Source organism: Parasteatoda tepidariorum, chromosome 1 (genome assembly GCF_043381705.1).
Source record: "Parasteatoda tepidariorum isolate YZ-2023 chromosome 1, CAS_Ptep_4.0, whole genome shotgun sequence".
NCBI lineage: Eukaryota > Metazoa > Arthropoda > Arachnida > Araneae > Theridiidae > Parasteatoda > Parasteatoda tepidariorum.
In genome coordinates, this window is record NC_092204.1 from 56,375,987 (window position 1) to 56,400,109 (window position 24,123).

A 24,123-nucleotide genomic window follows, 5' to 3' on the forward strand; every position below is an offset into this window, starting at 1 on the left:
GATTCAATGAGGGGAGATCGGCAGAAGGAGAGCGAGAGAAAATGAATGCAAGAAAGAAAAAAAAAAGAGAATAAAAGAATATTTTTACAATGATGAATTAATAAACAATATACATACTTTTTTCTTCTTTTTTGAAAAAATAAATAAATTAAATCTAATTTCCACAAGATTTGTAGTGATATAATAGAGGGGATTTTCTATGTCTAGTTACAAATAATATTTGTGAGATCCTTTTTCTTTATAAAAAGGAAATTCAAAACGAAATGTTCATTTCATAGATTGTATAAATTGTTCTGCAATTTAAAAAAATTAGTTTCAGATTTGATATTTAATTTGTAAAGTAAAGTAGAACAATCAAAATTCTAACACTTACAATCGTAATTTCAGAATACTAAACTTAAAAGTCTGTGAATGAATGCTTGTAAGCATTTTTCAAATACGGACTACTCCACTTGCTTAAAAATTCAGTTAGCTTCACTTGCACGTGAAGCTAACTCCTAGGAGTAAATAAAGCTAATCATTTCTTTCTTCTTTTATAACTAGTACACTTTCAGCTTATATCTGATGCTAAACTTAGAACAATAAAAATTAGAAAAGATAGGAAAAACAATTCACCCATTAGACTTCAGCATTCTCCACCTCGAAGTAAGGATAAATGGAGTTAGAATTCAATTTAACATTTCATATTCCCATCTTTTCTTGAGAAAGAAACAAACGAAAATTCATGTAATTTCAGAAAAAAACCTATATTCAAGTTAATTTCACGTTGAAAAATAGGATATGTTTAGGTTCAAACTTCTTATGTTCGAAAATATGATATTTTCTTTTGATTGAAATTTACATTTTCTTGTTTTTATTTTTTATTTTTTGATGCAGAAAAAGTACAAAAGTTTTTGCAGATTTAATATAGTAATATACGATTTTTTTGTCCAAATGTACAAAAACAGTTAAAAAATTATACTTTTTCTGAATTAATATAGACGCTATTTCAATTCAAATTGCTTGTCTTATTATCAGAAAACATATGGTTAGGTTCTTTTGTTTGTTTATCAGCAAATGCAAATACAGTCATTATATATTTATATATATATATGATCTCTTAAATTTAAGTTTGATTGCTCAATTTTTTTTATTTATTTTTGTCATGTCCATTGCCATTCTAAATTTTTTTCAAGTATTATTTTATAATAAAATACTGTGGCACATAATTAAAGATTTACCTTTATAATTTGCTTATGTATTGAATAAAAAGAAATTACATGAATCTCTAAAAATTTTATTAATACTCCAATTTTCATTTTTATAAGACAAATTATCAATGTTAACAAACATGACATAATGTTACAGACATGTCTTTTTTTAAAATATAATGAAGTTTAATATTTAATTTATCTTTCAGCATAGAGAGCAGGTTTTTTACTTCAGGTCTATACCCATTAAAACATCTTGGTCATTTACTTGCTCAACAGCAGCTCCATCGGTAGTTCACCTGCAGTAACAAACCTCATAAAATGTGTGACCATGAGTCATATTTGAATTTTGTTCTTAGTCATGAGCTTGTTTAAAGGAAAATGCTTGTAAAGGCAGTGTGTTTCAAACATATTGAATGTTCTTTGAATATGATTCACTAAGAAATATGTTTCAGGTATTTTAGTAAGAAACATTTAAGTGAGTATGCAAAAAAAATAGCATTATATTGGCTGTAAATGATGTTAAAATAGAATAAAAAATTCTGGTAAAGAGAATTTTTATTAACAATTAAGAGTTTGAATTCCATATTTTGATTAAAATTTGTCCCAAAAAGTGAAAATCTCTTCGAATTGTCAACCTTGTAACTGTTTCCACATTTGTCATATCTGTTACTAAATATGGTAACAGACATGAGATTTCGAAGGAAAAAATTCTTCTGAATAACTATTTCTATGAAATTATAAATATTCCATTTAATTAAGAATAAAATCTTGCGAAATAAAAATTAAAAACTAAATTAATTTCATACAATAGTTAAGATAACAAACATGCCAAAAAAGTACTTATTATGAAAAGGTTTCAGCTGTTTCAAAATAAAAGGAACCTTCAAAATGGCTTTCATTTTCTCTTATCAATACATTCTTTACTGGTATATACGTGTTACTATTAAGGAATTCTAATTGTGTAATTATGAAAAAGTAAATATGTGTATGACATTTATTTTTCGACAGCTATATTTTATTAGTTAAAAAAATTAAAATTTACTTTTTATTCATCATATTCTCAGCAGAATATAATTTTGACAATTTTACACAATCGTAAAATATGACAGAGAGGAAAATTTATTTATTCTTATAATGTATTATATAAAAGAAAGTTTACTATGCAAAAGAAAATGTATTATGTAAAAGAAAGTTTATTATGTAATTCATGTAATAACATTTTAGAGTTTATAATTTGGACAGCTGTATTTTAAGTTTCCCTTCACTTTAAATACTATTTTTAAGTAGGGCTCAAAGACACTGTACTCCCTGAACTAAAAACTGCCTACTAATAAGCATGGTGCAAAGAAAAATCATTAAAAATTTCTTTGAACTTCTAAAAAAAACTTTTTAGACGGACATCAAATGGCACCTCAAATATGAAAATTGCCTATAAATACTTTAGAAAAATCTGATTTTAAAATTTTCTTTTTATACATGGTCGATATTTCCAAACAGATGGAAATACAATATATTTATATAGGCATAATCTGAAATTGCAATGATTTGATAATTAGTAAAAATTATTTTCTTTAAAACTATTATTTTAGGTTGTAGATAATCATATTCAAAACAAATGATTCAGAATGAAACGTACTTTTAAGCAGATATGCAATTTGCTATTTTAGAAAAATTAGTTTCTTTATTAAAAGTATAACTTCTTTTTAAAATGACTTTACAACAATCGTAAAGAAATCGAATCCTGATAATACTTTCATGCAAATAAGGTCTTGACAGCACTTTTCCACCCTTCTCTCAGGTTTCACCATCAGGACATCTTTCTTTTTTGCTTTAGGCCAGGACCTGCCAAAGGACTGAGAGAGCCATCTTATAATTATTACCAAGGGACGTGAAAATTCTAATTTCCTTCTTGATGTCCCCCGTCTTGTTTGTCCATTCTGTCGTTTTCCTCTAAATAAGAATCCCTCAGATGACTAAGTACAAACAGAATTTAGACTTGTGACTCACAGAAGTTGCCGCCATCTTGAATGTGCGTTTCGTATTTACTCTCGATGCGTCATTTTGCGGGTGTAAATTCAATTTTCCCACCAATTTTCTTCTCCCAATTCTTTTTTTAGGGGAACTGCACAAAGAGCAGGTCCCTTCTTATGACTTACAAATTTCTACTCCCGTGTAGTTCCAGAATTGGCGAAAACAAAATGGTTGATGTCTTGAAATTCAATGATGTTCCTCGTAGCTCTTGAATTTTTATGGAGCGGAAAGCGCCAAAAAATGACATCAAAAGACCCGTGCGTCAGTCCCATGTATTCGTATTCATGATATTTCAGGTTCGTTTCATCATCCAACTTCAAGTTGTTAAAGTATGCTGACTCTGAAAGGAAATCGAATTTTTCATGTAAGAAAAAAAAAGAAGAAAAAAGAACAAGAAAAAAGAAATTGAAACAATATTTCATATATTTCAAGGTGGAGTGTTTTTTCCTACTCCAAAACGAACATAATTTGTAACTCTATATTACCTCTATTATCTGTACCTCTATTAGTTGCTATATTTATTTGTATTAACTCAGTTAAAAATGTCGTTTTAAAAAATGCTTTGATGGCCCAGCTTTAAAATATAATTTTTTAAGTTGGGTCAGACATAAATTTCAGTTTTTGATTTTTAAAAGAAATTTAAAATATTGAGATCCAATTAAGATTAATGAATGCCATTTATTTATACAGTTTGCTTTAATAATTGTTTATGTCTTTTTCCCTCTCTTAAGGTTGATAAAACGTTATTCAAAAATTGTTAAGATTCCGCTTGAAATCGTTTAATTATTCTTTTTTTAATATTTCAGAATAAAATTCTGCAACAAAAAGTGTACGAAAATTGTACGAAAATTCAAGCAAGAAGTAATTTTTACAGAAGACACAGATTTTTCATTAAAATTGAGTAAGTTTTATTGATTCAAAAAATTTTAATAACATTTCAATTAATTTATTTATTATAAAAGTGGAACATTTTTTGCGATCATATATCTAAAGAATTGACTTCGTTAAGCATTAAATGGTAACGATTTTTAAATATATCTTTTAATATGATTAAGATATTTATTCTGTTTTCAATAACTACTTGAAATTAAAAGAACAAAGAAATTTTTAAGGAAGACACTGTCAAATGCGTATTTTCTGATGCGCTTTAAATATCTTTGATATTGTTATAAACTCTTTGTCTGCGAAAGATTACTTTAAAATTTTCTTTTGAAATTGCTTATTTTATTACAGTTTCTTTCAACTGTATTTGAGGATATTTAGTTCTCATAGAGACTATTAGATTTTAATTAGATACCTGCATATGACGTTATCGTAGGTAAACCCAAGGTTTCTAAATCGTAGCATTTGTTGATTCAGAAGCCAATCAGACTAGACACAAACGCGTAACGTCATTACACTTATCCAATAAATCTCATTTAAATCACATGGTTTGGCTTGATCACTTCAATTTTTCTTGATTTGCAAGAACCCAATTATATGAAATAGTATCTTATATTTATCTATATATATAATACAAACAATAAATTTGTATGTGTCTGCAAACCGAGTTGCCGGCATACCATTGGCGCCAATAATGCGACTTTCAACTTGAAGTGAAAAGCGTGCATTATTAAATAAACTACGAGCATTATGAAGTATACTTTTTTTTCTGCCAGAACATAAGAGATGCTCAAAATCTCAGGCCCACCCACCACACTATTGCCGCTCTCCTGGATCTTACGAAAGCGTTTGACAGGGTATGGAAGCGCAAGCTATTAATTAAACTACACGACACATTTAACATTCGTGGTAACACCTTGGCGTGGATCTCGGATTTCCTGCACCACAGATCTATCAGGGTGAATTTTAACAACACCTTCTCAGACCCAGTTGAGCTCAGACAGGGCGTCCCTCAGGATTCGGTCCTGAGCCCTACGCTCTTCTCTTTTTACTTGGCAGGCATTGAGAAAACACCTCCTAAAGCGGTAAAAGTTAGCTTGTTTGCTGTCTACATCGTTCTCTGGAGCTCTGGAAATGATTTAGTCGAAATGGAAAGGAATCTTAACAATGCATTATCTGCTTTTTCAGACTACGCTTTGGAGTTCAAACTTTGTTTTAATCCTGCCAAATCCATCGTCACTTTCTTTACCACCAACAAAAGATTGTACAACTATCAGTCAAATATAAAGATGGATAACAAGAATCTTGCTTACGAAAAGCATCCAACTTATCTCGGATACGTCTCAGACCCAGAATGGACAAGCAACAAACATATTGAACATATTGTCGCAAAATGCAGAAAACGATTAAACTTACTTAATTATATTGCGGGCAAAGATTGGGGAGCCGATGCAGTCACGTTAAGAGATACCTATTTGTCTCTCATTAGACCCATCCTGGGGTATGGCTTTCCTGTGTACTCCTGTGCTTCTGCCACTAACCTGGATAAATTGGAAAGGGTCCAACTAAGTGCTGCAAGAATAATTACTGGACTAAGACGTAGTTGCCCTAAGGAAATAGTCCTCTTTGAGGCTGATCTTCAACCCCTCCAAACTAGAAGAAAGGCTAATCTTACCAATTACTTCAACAAACTTTCTAGCTATGGTCAGCATAATGGAACCTCTCTTTATCTTAACAACTGGCGCACAATCAGCGACTGAAGAAAAACAATCCATTCAGTCATGCTGAACTTCTGCATTTGCTTTTTGAAGACGTTGAGCCCCACTCCTTAAAATCTTGTCTGAATCCTTCAGAGGGAATCCCTCGAGTCCATTTCCACTTCGGCTTTTCTGCTCCGGGCACAAAGAAAGATCATATTCCAGCTGAACTTAGGCAGCTAGCTTTGGAAATTTTAGGCGAGATTCCCAGTGACGCCGTAAAAACTTACACGGACGGTAGTGGACTCGGAAACCTAGCTGGTAGCGGCGTCTTCACTGAAAAATCTGGGCAAAATTACTCCATCTGTCTCCGTAATCCTGATTTCACTTCAGTCTTTCGAAGTGAATTAATCGCAATTGAACAGGGCATCGATGCTATAATCAACGAGAGTGACTTTGGAGATCTTTGGATCCTGTAGGACAGTCGCAGCTCCCTTCAACACCTACACAACTGGACTAAAGTTGGAGACAAAACAAGCATCTCCATCCTTCTTAAACTTCAACTTATTTCAAAGCACCACGACGTTCATCTTCAATGGATACCATCCCACGTTGACATCTTTGGAAATGAGCAAGCGGATCGCTTGGCCAAGGAGGGCTGTAGTCATTTAACATCTTCGTCCTCAGCCCTTACCTTTTCAGAGTATCAGTCCAAAATCAAAAGCCATCTATCAAAAAAGTGGAGGATCCCCCCTCTCATCATTGGTATGCGGCCAAGGAACCGGGCTCTTCACTTGTTCATATAGGTGATAGAGCATCTCAAACAGCTATTTCCAGACTGGCAAGTGGACACACGAATAGTCTCTCGTACTTTAAAGGAAGAAAGACTTATGCAGTCTACTCTAAATGTGAAGCCCAGCAGGCCTCAGCTAAACATATCCTCGTCTGCTTGGGCCTTTCCAAGGAGGACTTATATGCTTCTCCACTTCTTGTAATCGACTTTTTGAGGGTCAACAACCTACTGGATCTTGTCTGACTTCGTCAGACAATTAGAGGAAAAGAAACAACAACAACAACAGCAACAACGAAGCCCGATTTTCGATTTTTTAATTATATCTCTTATTTAGAGATATTTAAAAAATGGAATTTTTTCATTGGATTATCGAAAGCCATTGTTTTAACTTAAACTAAAGATGATTAATATGATTTGGAAGTTTTGCCAAATATTTTAAAGATAACATCAGTGATGTTTTCTAGCTTATAATAGTAATCAAAAAGGTTATTTTTTGAGCTTAATTATTTATTTTACTTATTTTTTATTCATTATTGAACTTAATTATTTTTTATTCATTATTAAACTTAATTATTTTTTATTTATTATGCCAAATTATCTGAATTACCAACGTGGTCGTGGTAGCATAGGCGGACTACATCACCAAACTGGTATTTCTGATATTATCTGAAACCATGCTCTTATTTTGCTTATGGTTATGTTTTTAAAACGTATTACTATAAAACTAAATATTTTAAAATCAACAGTAATTGTAATAAAAAAATTGGCAGTGAAGTGCGAAATGAATGAAGAAATAATATTAATTTGCCGATCAGAAAACGTAAAAAAAACGTCAATACTATTATTGACGCCAATGATGCATAATTTTGGTATTTAAATGTGGATGTATGTAAGTTTATAGTTATTAGTGTATTTTTAATAGGTACAAAATATACTCTTTTGTGGTTCAACTAAATAAGTTTCATTTCAATATTTTGCAACATTTGGAATAATTAAGAGTAATTTGTCTAATTAAAAGCAATGCTATATAACATCTTTTGACCAAAACAGAAGTCCCAAACCTGGATCACATGTTCTTTATAAGATAAGCAGAGAAACGAAAAAACTTTCACTTCGTCGATATTTTGAAATTAACTGGGTAATTAGCCTAATTGATAGTAATGTTAAATACCAAGTTTTTACTAAGCTTGAAATCTCAATTTTGGATCACGTATAGTTTACAAAATAAATAGAAAAACTAAAAAANAAAAAAAAAAAAAAAAAAAAAAAAAAAAAAAAAAAAAAAGGCATTAATGCTTTAGCACGTTTTTAATAACAAAAAGAAGTTTCAAATTGGACCAAGTATTCCGCATCACATATATACACCGTAATCAAAAAGTTCTTATACAACTTTTGAAGCACGTTCAATTATGTGCTACTTTAGTACTAATGTCTTCCAGACAATTTAGTATATGGTATATATAAAATATCGCAAGCAAGAATATTGTATAGAATATTGTCCATTGCTATTGATAACATCCCCGAGCGCTTATTTGAAGAGCCATTTAATAGAAAATATAGCTAAAATAAGAAAGTGGTAGCAAATATATGTCCATTTTTTTCAATTTATGAATATGATTGCTTTGTCTTATTTTCTTGTCAACCACTACAGATTTAATTCTCAAATATGTATGATATATTTCTCTTAATTACTTTTAAATTAGAAAATGGATTCATGCGCACAACTGGTTCACTTGACAATTTTTTTAGACATATTTTCTCTCTCAACTTAATAATTATAAAATCACTAAACTGAGCAAATTCAAAAATGTAATTCAAAAGATATGATAGGATATGCCTGTGGAGGCCGTACATGCCGCATGTTTTGGATATGAAACGAGACTAAATCTTGTTAAGAAGGTAAAAGGCGTGATTATTCCGAAGCATTTATTGTAAAGATATAGCTGATACAAAATATTGCTAAAATAAGATATAGCTAATACAAGTTAATATATAATTTAATCCAAAAAGTTTTGACATGGTCTATGTATTATTGCAATAAAAATTTGAAAGTGTATGAGAACTTGTTGGTCACCGTGCGAAGAGGATCTAAAAAAAGTTTCATTTTGATATTCTGTTATTATCGAGGTAATTGAACGTGAAGCTAAACAATGCTTTTCTTTTCACCAAGATCGAGGTTTCAAATTTGGTCCATGTGGTCTTTGAGACATAATAAGAAAAAAATCCTTTAGATAAGATATTTTGTAATTATCGTGGTGATTAGCCAAATATACAGTTATGCTAACTAAAACGTCTTTACCCAGAGGGCTAATATTATTATAAAAACAAAATATCATAACAAATACACCTGGTTAAGAGAAATTATCTTTTTGACTCAAAAGATGTATTTAAAATAGATAAGATAATTCAATTTTATGTACATAAGTAATGCATTAGTTTTCTGCCGAAAATAACAAAAATGATAAGAATATTTAAAAAACAAAGTCTTACTGTATTTTCGAAATATTATTTAAGTCACTGACAAATGTTTCTTTTATGAAAATATCTTAAAGCAAAAATTAAATCTAAAGGCAAATCATGCGTCATAACAAAAAAAGTTTTATTACCATAAAAATATTTCCATAAAAATGTAGCGGAAATAAAAGCCAACAGCGTTTATTTCATGTAGCTTAATAAATTATTAAATTTTCTAAAGAAAATAAATAACATTTCTAATGGTTACAGTTATTTCCTTTTAAACGATGCGAAAATAGCTTTTTGTTTTCAAACAGATTATACATGACAAATGAATAAATTCATATTTTTGTTTCCTTAAAGCATCGCAAATTTTTAAATTTTTCTCTCCCCTTCCCCTTCTCCGAATAAATATACAGTGTTTCATTCTTATTTTGCGTGATTGAAAAGTATTTTAATGCGAATAAATGATATCGATTAAACATCTTTGAATAGGATGAAATAGAAAGAAAAGCACTTTAGGAAATGCTTCTTTTTTTTCCCCCGCATTACAAGGTAAGGTTTAAAGTTTGAAAGCTATTTGGCTAAAGAAAAAGGAAACCAAAGCTAGCGAAAGAAAGATTCAAAGAATGTATGCCATTGGGGCTGTTTCCTAATAAAATTATTAAATGAAATTGTAAATTTGACGTCCTTTGCTCGGTAAAAAGTGAATACTCAAATTTCACGAAACTTTCTTCGTTTTTGACGAAATCTTTCACTGTCAAAGTGACAAAATAACTGTCTTCCCTTCTTCAAGGAAATAAATTTCGGTAAAATTAAAAAAAAAAAATTTTCGCTATTTTATTTCGGAAAAGAAAAAAAAAGATCTCGTTGCGCCTAACGTATCTAACTTTTCTAATAATCACTTTATCGTGGACACCATATAGGTGGATCAATGCCGCCTAAAAAATGCAAGAAGGACAGATAGATAAATTACAACCATGCCCGATGCTAGATTCGAACCGTGAACTTTCTGGTAAGCGACCAACGCCAAGACAATCATACAGGCTGGTTTGTCCCGTTACTTCGTTTTCGATCATCTAGTTTTCTTTCTAGTTTCGTTATTCTTGTTAACATCTGCCACAATGCATTACGATGAGGTTCGAAGTTGAGGAAACACTTTTGTAATTTATTTAAGAGTTTCGTCATAAATTACGTAATTTTGTGACGAAATGAAGCTCAAAACTAATGAAATATAGCTCAAGGATTGCTAAATCGTCAAAAATGAGAGTTTTACTTCTGAGAGTGTGTCAACTGGATTATTGGTTTCTAAATCAAAATTTCTGTAATGTCTGCAAAAAAGCTGTAATTTGAAATTGCATATCAAATGGCTTAAACATTGTAATTTCCTATTTCAATAAAGTTTCATGCAAAAATTATGATGGAATATTCTTTTTGAATTAGATTAATTATTAGTTTCCATAGTACAATTCAGCATTTAAATAGAAAAATGTTTGATGAAACTTTTCTTTCATGGACTGTGGAACTATGCGTATTGTGATAATTCTACAGTGGAAGGACAGTTTAAAATCATAATTTAAGTTTTTTTTAAGTATTAATAAAATTATTTTTCACGTTTGTTACTAAGATATTTCAGGTCTACTTTGCAAAAAAAAATTCGGATCAAATTACGGTACAAGATACCGGCACTCAAAGTGCACAAGCTAGATGTTATTATAAAAAATACTTCTTTTTATAAAATATACTTCTTATTGTAAAATATGCAGTTAGAAATAAAATATAAAGTTTTTATCCGATATTTTAACAAAAAGTGACAGCAGAATTACTTTAACAAAAGTGACATACCTGAAAAGTGATATACTATAAAAACATGAGCACTTTTTTTCCTTCATGATACAACGTAAAATTAACGTAAAATTAACAGTAAAATTTAAGCAGTCAGAAAAAAATTTTGAGCATATTTATTATAGAAAATATGCTATTAGATTTATCCAATACACTTTAAAAAATTTAGGGTAAAATTACTGTTCAAATTCAGGTCACTCAGGGTGGCGCTACTCTTTACCGTAAAATCCATTTTTACTGGATCATATGACGGGTCGGAAATTTTAATATGCAGTAGTTTTTATAGCAATAATTACCGAAAAAATGACTGGTTCATTCCAATTAAGCAAATATTACTGTAAAAATTAAGGTATAATATTTTACGGAAGAAATTGATTTTACGGGAAAATGATACGCCCAAAGTACCAGTATTTTATATCGTAACTTGATCGGCAATTTCTTTCTCTCTAGATACATGTTTATTAAACATTTTTTTGACAAATGTATTAATTAATTTCATGTGTAACATGCATGCAGGGGAATCACCCTAACAGGGGAAAAACAAAACAGGGGAATCATTCTTCAGACACATTACATTTGAAAATACAAATAACTGCTTGTTAACTATTTGTATCAATAAAATCGAAATACTAAAAGTAGGGTACAAAAATAATAACATAGTAGCCATTTTCAGTTTTCCTGCTAAGCTATACGATGTAATTTTGAAAAAGGAAGTGGTACACAATTGCAAATAAAAACTTAAATTATTATAAACTTGTAAATAATTAAAATTTAAAACCTTAATGGGAGTTTCAACTATATAATTCAATTATATTGTAAGAATTTAAAAATATTAAAGGCATAAAATAATATAATGGTCTCAAATTGAAATTATCCCGAATTTTGGCGGCTCTTAAAATTTAAGCGATCTTTGGCGATCATTCAATCTGCCTTCCCTGAACATGACACTGTGTAGGCGCAGGGGTAACAAGTTTACATTTCTAAAAAAGACGTCGAAAATTTAAAATATTAGATGATTTTTAATATGTTGAAGCTTAGACATTTAAATATGAATGTGCAAGACGCAAAATAATTTTATTATTTCTAGCTGTTGCACGCCGTTTTGCCAACGCGGAAGTACCTTTATTTCAATTTCAACTTTTTTTAAGAGATGTACGTGATATTGTCCAATTTCTTTGTGTATTAAATTTTAGTAATAGTTTAAAATCTGTCCGGCATCCATTAAATCTCACTAACCACTAAGTATGAGTTCGGGATATTTCACCATAATAGGCAGCAGAAATATTAAAATTATTTCCATCTTTGTCTACAGATAAGATAGAAAACTCATCCCAATGTTACGAATCACGTGCTGTGAAGCGCCGTACTACCTCCTTACTCCCCCCTCAAACCAATAAAGTCCTGAATACATAGGGAATATATAGGGCTTTAGGAATCAGAGCATCATAATTTGAACTCGTATCATAATATCATAAGAGTATCGTATACTATATATGCTTTGGTTCGAAAAAGCTAGCTCCGTCACAATTGGTACGATAATATGGATACCATAGTGCACCGTTTTGATCAAAATTTCAACAGCCATTTTTGAAAGGATCAAAAATACATCTAAATAATAACAAAGTTTTTATTTCTAAAACGAAATAAAAGATTATTCTAAATACTTAACGTGTAACTAACTATTCAGCACTTCTCAAACTATCACTAAAGACTACCTAACAAAAAAGAAATCTGAACAAATATTTAACTTATAACTAATTATTTAACATTAGAGGAGAGTGGGGTCAATTGTAACATTTTTTACTTAACTATTTTTAACTTACAAAAAATCCAATATATTATTAGTATTAATTGACAGACGAGTAAAGTAGACTATCCTCTACCAGAAAAAAAATAAATACATTATTTTAAAATAATTAGGACTGCTAGAATATTATTTTCGTTTTTTGTTTTTAATCAGCTAATTTCTTTCAAACTAGCTGTTTTAAAATAAAAATTCTTAGGTGATCAAAGCACGTTTTATGTATCACCTATTATGAAGCAAACAAAAGTAATTTCCTCTCTTTTGATTTCTTTTTTAAATCTTTTTCCTAACTGTGGGTCTAAAATGAACTGAAACTTAAAGAACCTTATGTTCTAGAAATTGACACACATTTAAAGTTTCAAAAATAAATAATTAACTCTTAATTAATTTACATACTTAATTTGTTTTTCCTTNGTTTGTAAACATAAGATTATTTATTTTCAGCTGTTACAATCGTCCCTTTACTTATTGTTACATTCGTCCCCAAGGCGCCATTTCAGCTTCATTTGTTAAAAACAATGCTAGTTAATTAACAAAACTAATCCTTTTTTTTGAAGTGTTAATTAAGGTGTCCACTTACATATTCGGTTAATAGTTTTTATTTGTTTAAACAAAATTAATTTGTAACAATGTAATATTCTAATACCAAAAAAAGTAGTTACGTAGCGTGAAAATATCTTTTGCGATGTAACTCTTNTTATTTGTTTAAACAAAATTACTTTGTTACAATATAATATTCTAATACCCAAAAAAGTACTTACGTAGCGTGTAAATATCTTTTGCGATGTAACTCTTTCAAAAGTACATAAAAATGGTTGCCAACAGGGGTGCACATGTAGATTTATTAAATACACCTTGTGCGCCACCTAGAAACCAAATCTAGAACCCGACACTCGAAATTTTTGCTCTGTTACAATCATACCCTTTTACAATTGACCCCACTCTCCCCTACTTAAGTTATTATTCAAGAAAAAAACCTAACAAAATGAATTATTTTAGATGAATATAGCGTAGCCAGTTTAGACAGAAAAGTATTCTCATTTTTGATGCCCCGAGAGAGAAATAAATATATAGTTTTTTAAACATAGAAAAGTAAAAAGTGTTTTTTAAGAAATTAATTTGAACTACTAATGTAGGGCTTACACTGAATTTAATCGTTGTAATTTTAAATACGGTCCCCATCTTTGGGAATAAGTTTCAAGAAGGAGAAAATACATTGGTGGTGACTGCGATTGTACTTTCGAATGTTTATGTTCACTGGATTTAATTTATTCCAACAATCTGTTTCCAAAGCTTTCTTTGTCTCTATTGAAATTGCTATCCCATTGATGGGAAGAGCTCGAATCTAAAGCTTTTCGGAAAGATTCTTCTACTTTTGTAGATTCGAGACATTATTCGAAAGCTCAGTTGAGACATTTATAAGTGAGATTCACAAATTTTAATGACCTCGTTTCCTACTTATTTATTCTTTGCGATAAATCAATTTATTATTTACTGACACACCGATGATTTTGTTTGGTAAGGGATTTAATGAGAAAAGGAATTTTTAAAAATTAAATAAGAAATATGAGAATTTCTTAAAAATACTTTATAAAATTATGTTATATGAATATATTTGAAAGAAACATTTTATTAAAATATTTTTGGTAACGAATTTTTTTTATCTGATGTCTGGGATGAAATGATAGATAGAGCTCTAAAATCGGTAGTTAAAATGTTCAGCTCCGACTATAGCTCCTACTCCAGACTTTTATGAGAGCCCGACTCAAACTTTTACTCTATCAAAATTTTCACCGAATGCTCGGAAAATGTTAACATTATTACTAAGTAAATATAAATTTGAATTTATGTATGCAGGATTAAAGTTAGAGGTATTTTATTTCAAATTACATTTAATATCATAATATAAAAATTGAAGAAATAAACTTATACAAAATATTGAAATTATGCAAACTATTAAAGAAGATACCAATATAGATCTATACCACCCACACGCAAGTTTATGAGTATCTTATTACAAAACGAGTCTTTAAGGAATATTCGGAAAGTAGGAGAATATTACAAAATACTCGTATCCATAGAATTTGAATATCTTTTTAACCAACTTTTCAAGTGGGCAAAAAAAAGTTTGATTTTTGAATTTATATAGTTTTTCGATAGTTAAATCTGAAGAGAGCTTAAAAACGCCAAAATGTGATTGATTAAGTTTGTACTGACATATGATAGGTACTGGTACGCACTAGTGATGGCGGATTGCGCACGTCCTTATAATGTACTGATGGAACTTACTAAGTTCTGGAAAGATCATTTTTTCTATCAAGACTCGATTCCTTCCCTTTTCTGTTCTTTTGGTTGATTAATATTTCTGGCGCAATTTTACACACCAGCCTTGAACTGAAAATTCTTTAAAAAAAATTATTCCGTTTTCATTTTATTGTTATAATTTTAGTAATCATCTCAAAATGCCCTAAAAGTGTATTGAAAATTTCTGAATTTTACTACTTTTTTTGGAATTTTTTAATTAATAAAATCTTCTGATTAAGTATTTTAAACTATAAATTATTTGTAGTTCTCTTATATTAATTGTATGCAAATTTGAGAGATTAATAGAAATATTTAAATTAACATAAATATTATTTAAAAGTACCTATCAACAAAATCATCAGTCAAATATTCGCATAAAGCAAGCTCCTATCTTGTGACGTTTGCCAAGAGTTATCGTGAAATCCGAGTTAATAAAGCACTTACTTCGTTGTTAATTTAGCCTAAATTCCAAATTTATCGTTTTTTTTCCTTCTTGTACTGAAGAAAACTTACAACTTTATGCACGGTTCTCAGTCATGAACAGACAAATACTAAAGAAGAAGAAAGAAAACTAGCAATAGAAAACTAGCAGTCACTTATGCTGATATCAAAAACTACTTACCTGAGGAGTTTACTTTTTTATTGATATTTTAATCTTCTTTTATAGGGACATGAAAATTATATGAACTACAAAAATACAGTTTTGTCTCACATGTATGTATGACCGTGAATTATTTTCAAATGGAATAAAAATACAATCCTTTATATAATAGGCTAATTCGTTCGTGTCTAATGTAAGATTACTCATCTTTTTATAAATGGTATTATGTCATTTTAATTTTTTTTAAATGTTCTGCTTTTTTCTTTTAAATTATTTTTTTATATTGTTAAAGAAAAGAATGACTTAAGTTTCTCAATTATATACAATATGAAATTTTTAATTATTGAGATTGATCTTATTTTTCATGCAATGAAGAACAAGAAAACATAGTGGTTCTACCGAATCGAAAGAAGGCGAAACTTAAATATTTCTCACTAGACAAATGAGGTATTATTTCCAATGTATTTATATATAACTGAGTGGTATGTGTGATGAATATTTCGGAGAAGTTTTCTGGTTTTTGGAAATCCCTTGTTAAATTCCATCACTTCAACAATCTCTTATTCTTTTACGAACCAACCAAGCCCAGCTGAAATGCCAAAAACCAATCATTAGTGGAAAAAAATTCAAATAGGTAGTTTTAAATAAGAACTGTTATCTAGTTTACATTCCAAAAAACATCTCTGATAAGAAATTATGAGTTACTTGTGAATTTGGGAGTATTCCAAAATCTTAAGAAAACAAAAAGGAAAAGTTTAGTCATGTCTTCTTCCCCCCTGAAAATTCTACAACAGACTCCACAGAACCGGGAATATCTAATTACCTTATCTTAATAAGTAATGATAAATAAAAGACCATCGTAACACTTCTTAGATAAACTTTCTGATGAGAAATGAATTTATTTCCTAGCACCAATTGTTAATATTCTATTGGATAAAATAAATAAAAAACTAGTTTAACTCGCTTATATCACAATATAAGTTCGTAAACTTTCATGAGATATTGATCGGGTAGTAAAATACTTTCACTCGCGGAACTTACTTAAAGCAATATCTCATTATGAACATCGTTCGCACTGAGCTCACTTTTACCAAGTCTATTGAAGGAAAATGTTTCTTTCATTACTTGTTTCCCTCTTATCTGCTACCTACAGGTTAATATTGATTCTCCATTCACCCTTGTTCCCCTACACTTAAAAATCCGCTAATGATGTTTCAATTCCCTCTATCGTATTCTCCCACTCTCTGTATTTAGTGTCTGTTTCGTACTTACAGGGAATTTTAAAAAAAGAAGCACCTTTAGGACTTGACAAGAAGTTTTGTTCTTTCGAGAAGATGCAAAATGGTTTTTGAAATAGGGCTTTTGTTTCTGATTTTTTTCCGAATTGCACTGTCGTCATCTTGATCTATTTTTCGTAAGGGGAAACCACCATGTTTTGAAGCTAGCAAATGTTTTTATTTAGTCAATTTTGAGAGTAATAGAATATTAGATTATTCTTAATAAATATGTAAATTTTTTTAACATCTACGTCTGTAATCGATTTAGTTTAAAATCCAATATTACAATAAGAATATTTGAATTTAATACTGAAGCACAAAATAATTGAGGATTTTTTTTCCAGTAAACTATACTACATTAACTATGTACTAAAATGTATATAATGTGTAAAGTATATGATAAATTATGTACAGTGCACAAAATAAAAAACGGTCCACCTTGAATAACTTTTGATTTATTGATCGGATCATCACGTTTTAGGACTCTTTTAGAGGGTAACTAATGCAGGTGATATTACTATGTGAAAGCGATTACGTTCTTGGACTCAATATTAATGATTTGAGGGGTTGACCTCAAATATGCTAATTAATAAGTGAAGACGATATTTTAAGTTATGAAATTAGACGCAAAAACGCATTTCCTCTGAAAAAAGAAACGTACCCTTTTCTGACAGATTCGAATTTATGACTTTAAGAAACTTATGACTGAATTCGAATTCGGATTCAAATAAAAAACGACCCACCCTGAATAACTTTTAATCTAATGATCGAATTTTTACGTTCTTGGACTCAATATTAATGATTCGAGGGGTGACTTCAAATATGCAAATTAATTAGTGATGACGATATTTTAAGATACGAAATCAGACGCAAAAACTTACTTCTTCTGATTAAACATACCCTTTTTTCGACGGATTCAGATTTCTTACCCTCAAAATATAGAGGTAGTCTCAATCTAGAAAATATAGTTAACAGTTAACAGTTTGGTCTGGAGAGTGATCCAAAGTTTGGACCCCCTAATGTTAAATTTATTTTTTGAGTATTTCGCCATACCTCTAGAACTTTTTAAGCGAATTGAAAAATTTTTGCAAACAATTATAAAATCTTTTTATCCAAAGATAAATTCCATGCGAAAATAAGTTTTAGCAAATATTTATCATTTTTTGCACAATTTTTTGCATAATTTTAAGGATCTAATTTTACAAAGAAAAATACACGAGCAAAATTGGTTGAATAGTTCCTGAGAAATCGAGTTTTATATAAACGACTTTTTTAAAATTTGATTTTTCAAAAACTAATCAAGCAATTTTGCTCGAATTTTATATTTTGCCATATAAAATTAGATACTTGAAAAATCGTATACCTTACAATTCAAAATTCTTTCGGCTATTATTAAATAATATAATAAAAAATAATAAATATTTACTGAAAGTTATATTTTTCATAGAATTATCTTTAGATGAGCGAATTTTATATTTGTGTACAAAAAATCTTACAATTCACTTAAAAAGTTTTCGAGATATAGTGAAATACGCAAAAGATAAAATTAACATTTAGGTGTACAAACCTTGGACCTTTCTTTTGACCAAACTATAGGAACCATATTTCCCAGTTTATGCCTACCCCCCATATATTGGGGATCAGAAATCCGAATCCTTTGAAAAAAGGGTATATTTGTTCAGAGAAATTACGTTTTCTGTGTTTGATTTTGTGACTTAAAATATCGTCTTCTCTAATTAATTAGCATATTTAAGGTTAACCCCTCGAATCATTAATACTGAAGCCCAGAATGTGAAATTCTAATCATTAGATTCAAAGTTATTCAGTGTCGTCCGTTTTTTATTTTGCGCACTGTACATGATATATCATGCATATGATATCTGCCACTTACGGGTGCTGATGAGAAATGAACGCTTATATTGTGTCAACTATTTTGAGTTTTTTAGATTGATGTAAAAATCAAGGTTTTTTTTACGTTGTTAAACTGTGTTAATCCTTTGTATTTAGATAACAAGTTATCACAGTATTATTTAAATTAAAAATTAATTTCTATATAGTGAGTTGACAAAACTGTTAATTAAGAAACGTCTTAATTTTCAACAAGGACGCGTATATTCATGATAATTCTTATCAAAATATTTCATCACATACGTTTCACTTATTATATTTAAAACAATCATTTTTTTTTAATATATAATTCGATTTTATTTAATAATTCAATCTACTTAGTAACCTTAAGTCGAGAGATATTAAACACTAATTGTATATTGTCTTACGACATGAAAATGAATTTAAAGCATACAAAATAAAAATAAGTCAGCCTCTTTATTCTTGCCTTTTTACTTGTATTACTAATGCCTTTTTACTTGTATTACTAATGCCTTTTTACTTGTATTACTTGTATTTTTACTTGCCTTATTACTAATGCTGTTTTAATACAGTCGTTTGGCATATGTATTAGGCTTATACCATTGATTGCATCAAACATTACTTTTAAGTAAGAAAAAACAAGAATCTTTTCATTGAATTTCAATGGGGTTTTGTAGAGTAATTGAGTAACTGAGAGTAATTGTGCTAACAATATCCTAATATTGTTTTAAAACTGGTGGCATTAAATTATTAAGGTAACATTAAATTATTAAGTCAACAGCCTTTTTACAGACCAAAAAACTTTAATACAAATAACGCGAATTTTTTTCTTAAGTTTTTCTACTAATTATTAACTTAGATGTAATCATTTCGTATTTTTTTTATTATTACTATTGTTTGTAACGTAACGACGCGTTGATAACATATGGATGGTACTTAATTATATATCACGCGCGAATGCAAAACTTTTCACACTATTTACTTTTTTTTAAATAAAAAAATCAATTTTTACCTGTTTTCTTTTCTTCAAAATAATTTTTTTTTAAAATAAATGTGTTTTATTTTATACTCCGTGTTTCAATGATTATTCATTAAATAATTTATTACAACTTGCATTGCCATATTATTACAGTTTTTACTTATAGAAATAAATATAATTAATTACAGGGAATTTTTACTAAGGGGTATAATATTATAGCGAAATATTACATATATATCTATATATATATACATCCTATTTATTTTGTAATAAAAAGGAAGCAACTATATTAATTAGAAAATTAAGCAAGCGCTATGATAAATACCAAAATTACCCCATTACACTTTCAAACAGTATGTTTGTAAATCTTGAAAGGGGATATGCTGATCGTTATACTTATTCCAATTGACAAGGCAATTAAATATAGAGAATTCGACTAGCAAGACATTCAGACATTGTGAGCTACTAAATAATTGCTTTATAGACCTCCTCTGATAGGCTCCCTTTGTACCAGAGCCATTAATTATTTCCATTGAAGCACTACTGCAGATTCTGTTTAGTGAATGAGGCCTCGTCGTGTGTTGATCTGAGTCTTCCAAATAAATGGAAAGAAGGAAACCCTCGAAATGAAAAGCATTGTGCTACAAGGATGGACCATCCTCCGAAAGTTTAAAACGTCTATTCTCTTGAGGCAGTGAAGGGTTTAATTAAAATGAAAATTTTTGATGTCATAGAGGATGTTTTTAATTTTGCTTTGGGGATTTTGGGTTCATGATAAGGGAATTCGGAAACGATGTAATTGTTTAAAAGTTTGCGTGGAACAGATACATTTGTTAAAAGCTTTTGAAACTTAACTTTAATTATGTTTAATATTATATTTATGAAGTATAAAAAGTCCTATTTTATTCCGAGCTGCTTTTGCACTTTTAGAAATTTTGGAGAGTTTAAACCATAAGATTTCAATGTTGCTAAGTTGAAACATATTATATTACTTCTTTAACTTGCTTACTATGGTTCATATTGAATGGAAGCAAATTTCATTTTTTTTCTTCGTATGCCTGTTTAGGCAGTGGGGGTGCGATTGTTCCTGTTTTCAGTGGCGCCATCTATGGCCAGGAATTCGACTTGTGCCACGCCTTTCACACAACCACATCCCGTTTATAGGGCGGGTCACATTCACACACAAAGAAGAAAGGATATAGAACACACAGAGAAAGAGAAAGAAACATCCACGCCTTGCCCGGGATTCGAACCCAGGACCTTTCTGATGCAAGGACAGTTCCCTGCCCACTACACAGGCCGGTCGGGGCAAATTTCATTCTTACACCTAATTAAATTTGCAAGAAATATGAATGTTATTATGGTTTATGGTGCTGGAGCAACGTTGAACCGATTTTTTTAGAGTAATAATCAGAGAACTCTACTTAATCGGAAAACTCCAGTCGTGAAAGTTACGCTGTTTAAATCATTTGTGTCAGTGATATGAAAGGAGGAGCCTCTATCAGAATAAACGTTAAAATTTTGAGTTTTGAGACTTAGAGCTTTCACATGTATCTCAAATTTGACAATAAAAAATACATTATATATGAATCAGCTGGTGTACATGAATGACTTAAGAATGAAAATTTATACGAGTGTTCGTGTTTAGAGGAAATACTTGTTCTAAGTAATTAAATTAAGAGGTGGTTAATGAAGCACATAGCTTTAAAAACGCAAAAAATAGCCAAAATTAAAGGAAAGTTTTATTTTTATTTCATTTAACTGAATATAATCTTTTGCTTGATAATGAAAATTGCCATCGAGAATATGTTTACCTCCAATTTCTTTTGATTTTTAGTTTTCATCAATCTTTATTTTCTAAACAAACTAAAAACATAAATAAATAAAAATTACTCGTGAATTGCATTCGTTGACGTGTTTAAGTATAATTAAGTGACTGTTTTCAATATTGCTAAAACTTCACGAGGATGGCATTTATTTATAAATATTATTACGCTACGTCAAAAAACTGAACTATTTGTTACATTGATGAATTTATGAGCTTATCTTTTATTTGTTATTACTTTAAATTGTTTTTTTAAAATTCTTTATAATATTTTGGCCATTTCTTTTATTTTAATTCCATGAAATGTATAGATGTTGATATTCATTAACAATGTCTTTTGATAATGAAGACAAAATAAAATTATGGAAAGAAAATTTCAATTTATTTTAAATGTTTATTTTCTCACAATTTTTCTTGTTTTCCTCCTGAACTTCAAATGGCGGTGTGGAAAACAGTGTATTGTAAAGCATTAGGTATAAAAATGATTATACATTCTCAGAAAAAAAAAACTCATTCTAATATAGACCGTTATATTGTTACCTTGAACCATAAGTGAAAATAAATATTTTACAACTTCAATACGATGTCAAATTGAAATATGTTTCACCTTCCAAGTTGAACCAAAATGTATCACCATTGCTTTTCAGGAGTTGGTTAACATAGTTCAAATTCGCACCATATTAAGGTTCATGTAAATCCAAAAACTGAATTTGAAAAATAATATGGGTTAACACGCTCTAAATTTAAAAGATATTGTAATTTGCGTAGTTGAACAGCCGATCAAAATTTTGAGTTCACGATTACAAGTGTCCAAACCCGTAGCCTTGTAATTTTGAATTCAATCCAGAAGGCAAGAGAACTCCTGGATTAATTATCCAGGAGAGAAATTTTCCTTCGTGGAGGACATTTTGATGGAACTCACCCTGGTTTGCGTTACTTGGCGAGGAAAACCATGAAAACCTCCAATGGTTAACTAGGTGGCAAGGGGACTCCAACGCATGATCTGTCTACAACTGGGAATATTTTAAGGCAGCACTGTGGTTGGTGCTGGGCGAGTGCAAAATTCGTATCGACCAGCCATTGCTGGGATTCGATCCTGGGACACCTCATTGGGAGGCGAGTGCTCTATGCTCTGAGCCTCAACAGCTCAGATATTATCAGTTTATTTATAACCGTCGTTAAGCAGCCGACCCAATTTTGGGTTGACGACTACTGCAGCTCAACTCAACCTTTAATTTTGAACCCAATCCAGAAGACAAGGAAACTCCGGGGTCCTGGAACTCCTGGGAAAAATTTCCTTCGTGGGGGACCTTTTGATGGAACTAATTCGCATTTGCGTTACATAGAGGGAAAAACCACGAAAACCTCCAACGGTTACCCTGACGGCTAGGGGACTCTAACCCTTGATCCGTCTACCCCTGAAAATATTTCCCGTCAGCACTGTGGTTGGTACAAGTCGGGTGCGGAATTCGTATCGATCAGCCCTGTCTGGGATTCAAACCCGGTTCACCTTATTGGAGGCGAACGCTCTATCCCCAGAGCCACCACGGATCAGGAATTATAGCTATTTTATAATCGCCCTTGAAAAGCCGACCCAATTTTTTTAGGTTTACAACTACTAATGTCAACTCCATAGGGGATTATAGTTAGTCGATATAATGGCTTATGTTATGGTATGGCCATAATGTCTAGTATATATATTGAGAGATATTATGGTTACACGCTTAAAATTGCCTAATAATATACGTGATACAGAATGTGATGATAGACTCGCTTAATATTCGAGAAAACAATTGAATACCTTAACTTATATTTTATTCTGCAAAACTCTAAACAAATCTTATCTTGAATATTTTAACAGAGATTGCTGCTTTAAATCTGAAAAAGAACAGAGTTGCGAAGAATACACGGCGCCGACTTTCTGACAACAAAAATAGTTCTTGAATTAAACAGTTCTAAACTTTTACAAGTGGTCGAACTTCGCAACTAGTTTTAATATCTTAGGTGTCGAAAGACACGATACCTTTAGAATCCAACATTTTTAAAGCTATAATGTACCAATTTAAATTCCCTTCATTGCTGAGTAAGTATGAATAAGAATTCCCAGTGAATAGAATTCCGTCTCCTGCCTCAGCAATCGTCATTGAATAGGTGGCAGAAGTTCCTAGATCTTTCCATACTTCTCAAAGCCAAAGAAGATCTTTTATTCCACATCAGGATTCGGGAGCGAAAGGATTGTTTCCGGGAAAAGTGTCTTTTTGTTTCTCGCCACGATGTCAGGACTCTCTTATTCTTGGCATCCATTTCCCTTCGTCCACAGTTAAAAGGAAGCCAGATCGTTAATCATGGGATAGTGTTTACATTACAATCCCAGTACGCCAAAGTTTCCGCCAGGCAAAGGCATGCTTAATGCACCTTTCGGAATTATTCAGAGATGGCTTATTTCCTGGATTTATTTAGATTGGTGTGTTGAGTTTTCAGTAATCTTTTGCTGTAGCAAGTGATTGTATAGGAGTAGTGACTAAAATCCCAACAAGTAAAATAAATATTCATCAGCATCGTTACATTT

The 24,123-nt window shown here is 30.4% G+C and overlaps 1 long non-coding RNA gene across 2 annotated transcripts; it reads right to left on the minus strand.

The window, feature by feature from the left end:
* Positions 1-1,260: 1,260 nt before the first annotated feature.
* LOC139426962 (uncharacterized) lies at positions 1,261-13,395 on the minus strand. 2 transcript variants are annotated; one of them, XR_011638105.1, is made up of 2 exons: positions 13,362-13,395; positions 1,261-3,564 (listed from the first exon to the last, which is right to left on the minus strand). It is a non-coding gene; the product is annotated as an uncharacterized lncRNA (long non-coding RNA). The 2 variants fall into 2 exon arrangements; XR_011638103.1 differs by lacking the exon at positions 13,362-13,395 and adding an exon at positions 10,896-10,953.
* Positions 13,396-24,123: the final 10,728 nt, after the last annotated feature.